Source organism: Lycium ferocissimum, chromosome 8 (genome assembly GCF_029784015.1).
Source record: "Lycium ferocissimum isolate CSIRO_LF1 chromosome 8, AGI_CSIRO_Lferr_CH_V1, whole genome shotgun sequence".
NCBI classification, from domain to species: domain Eukaryota; kingdom Viridiplantae; phylum Streptophyta; class Magnoliopsida; order Solanales; family Solanaceae; genus Lycium; species Lycium ferocissimum.
The window spans coordinates 37,460,171-37,462,525 of NC_081349.1; the positions used below are offsets into that span (position 1 = coordinate 37,460,171).

General features: G+C 35.3%; 1 long non-coding RNA gene across 1 annotated transcript; it reads left to right on the forward strand.

Moving 5' to 3' along the window:
• The first annotated feature begins 538 nt into the window (after positions 1-538).
• LOC132066896 (uncharacterized) lies at positions 539-1,648 on the forward strand. Its single transcript, XR_009416959.1, has 2 exons — positions 539-1,249; positions 1,365-1,648. It is a non-coding gene; the product is annotated as an uncharacterized LOC132066896 (long non-coding RNA).
• The last annotated feature ends 707 nt before the right edge of the window (positions 1,649-2,355 follow it).

Below are 2,355 nucleotides of genomic sequence, written 5' to 3' on the forward strand. Positions count from 1 at the left end.
TACGGTATTTGTGAAGGTGCAGAGGAAAAAGAGATTGAAAAAAATACATTTAGAATTTGAGAAGGACCATGGATGGAAATAGAAAATAGAGCGGGAAATTTTCCCTTGGAACAATTGTAAAGTGGGAATTTTGTTGTAGGACACATATAAATAATCTTCATATATTATTTCAAATATTTCTAATTCTCTAAAATATATTTGAAAATTATTTCTATGGGCCAAACGGGCTATAATCCAAAATTATGTTCCTGTAGTGAGGCCCTCCATGAGAGCGACGTCTCTATCGTCATGGCCCATAGCCCATTACTTATTGGGCCCACAAAGAAGGAATATAGCATCGAATAAAGCCCATTTATTTTCATCAACTTGATTAGTGTCATTGGCACCTATGTCCTGTTTTGTGCTGGTCTTTACTTTTTATCTCTCCTGACAAACAAGCCCTATTTTGCGTGTAAGCGGAATTTATATTCGCGTCGTAATATACTGCGGAAGTTATGTCTTTTCTTTCTTAAAGAACTTTATCTCCCTCTTTAGTATATATTCGATTGCTAAAAGGCAAAATAAAGACCTGTCCATTTAAGTGACAAATCGTGTGATATCTTCACTTGATGATTACATTCACATTCCCTATAAATAAAAAATAGAAAATACCATGAAAAGAAAAAAATCGAGTGGTCCATTTTTAAGCTCACCAATTTCTTAGCACTTTCGCGGGCATCTAACCCTTTCAATCCAACAAATCAAAAGCAACCACGTGGTCAAAAGCTTCTAAACTTTATGCCACGTAGGATAATCATCAATCATAAAAGTAGCTTCCCTCACACGATTGTATAAGTCAAAAAAAAAAAAAAAAAAGAGCCTTCCGGAAGAAGCCTTTTCCATTTGACAGCCCACAAAAGCCTCCCTCTTTTTATCTCCTTATATAGAAAGTACAATACAGCGCCATTATTATTAGATTCTTATATAGAAAGTTTTGTATTTCCTCAGTCCTCATAGCCAAAGTAGAGAGAAAGAAGTGTCTAGTCTTCTGGTTGTAGAACGTTCGGTCGTTAACTTTTTGCTGCTCACATTTCTGTTTATAGTTGCGGCTATTATTATAGTCAACGAGATTGAAACTTCCTCTTTTTTAGAAAGCCCTAGCTACATTATTGTCACGAGTCTGTTTATAGTTGTGACTGTTATTAAATAGTCAACGAGATTAAAACTTCCTCGTTTCTCATAAAGCCCAACTCTTCACCAGCACCGGTAGGTACATCAACTCTTTGTTGCTATTTTCACAAGTCTGTTTATAGTCGCGACTGTTATTACATTTAACGAGGTTGAAATTTCCTGGTTTCTTGGAGATTAACACTTCACCTGCACAGGTATCTACCTACGTCGTTGTACGAAATGGTGAAGAGTGGTAATTATGAAGTGGTGGAAGAGGAAGGATGCAAGACACCAAGGCATGATAAATGTAGAATTATGGTGAATTCATTGTGCCCACCACCAGCGCCAAGAAAGAAAAGAATTTATGTGAAACAGCAGAGTTCTCCACCTAAGGAAGGGTATTTTCAGCCACCTGATCTTGAGATTTTATTTGCTATTGTGCCAAGGAGGGAGACTTATGTTTGAATATTATTGCTTTTTAATCAAAAAGAAAAGGAAACTGCTCGTTTTTTGTTTTTTCGGGTTGTATATTGCTGCAATGTGAAGGTATCTAACTAGAATTTGATGGTGTTTTTGCTCTGTTTTTTGGTGTATCTCAGATTTTGTACAATGTAGAATTGGTTTAGCACTATGGGGAGCATTCTTGTTATGCCTGTTATTACACCTATAGCCAGTTTGGCTAAACATTCGTGAAGTCAAAAGTGTGTATTTTGTGAACAAAAATGCTTATTGATTTGAGCTTTTAAGCGAAACTTTAAGGAAAAATAAGAGTTTTCAACTGTCAGTACAAGTTTTTCAGAAGCTGTAAAAAGTTTTTTTTTTGCCGGTAACACTTTTGAAATCTTGGCCAAACATAAATTATTGCTCTAATATTGCCAAAGTACTTTTCAAATTGATTAGACAAACACAAATTGTTACTCTCCTAAAGTACTTTTGACATTTCTAATAAAGAAACACTTTTAAGATAAGTAGATATTGGGAAAGCTCTATGCGTTTTTTTTCTATGTCTGAAGAACAAACTCAACCAACTTATCTTTGTTTGTGCAACTATAATTGACTCCAAACTGAAAAATAAATAAACAATTTATGATCGAAGTCAGAAGAAATCCAGTAAACTTGGACAGAAAAACCCATGAAGGGTCATGAAGCCCAAAACTTTAATTCTGGAATTCTACTTGGGTCTGGAGTGGACTCTGCTCTCTCTAC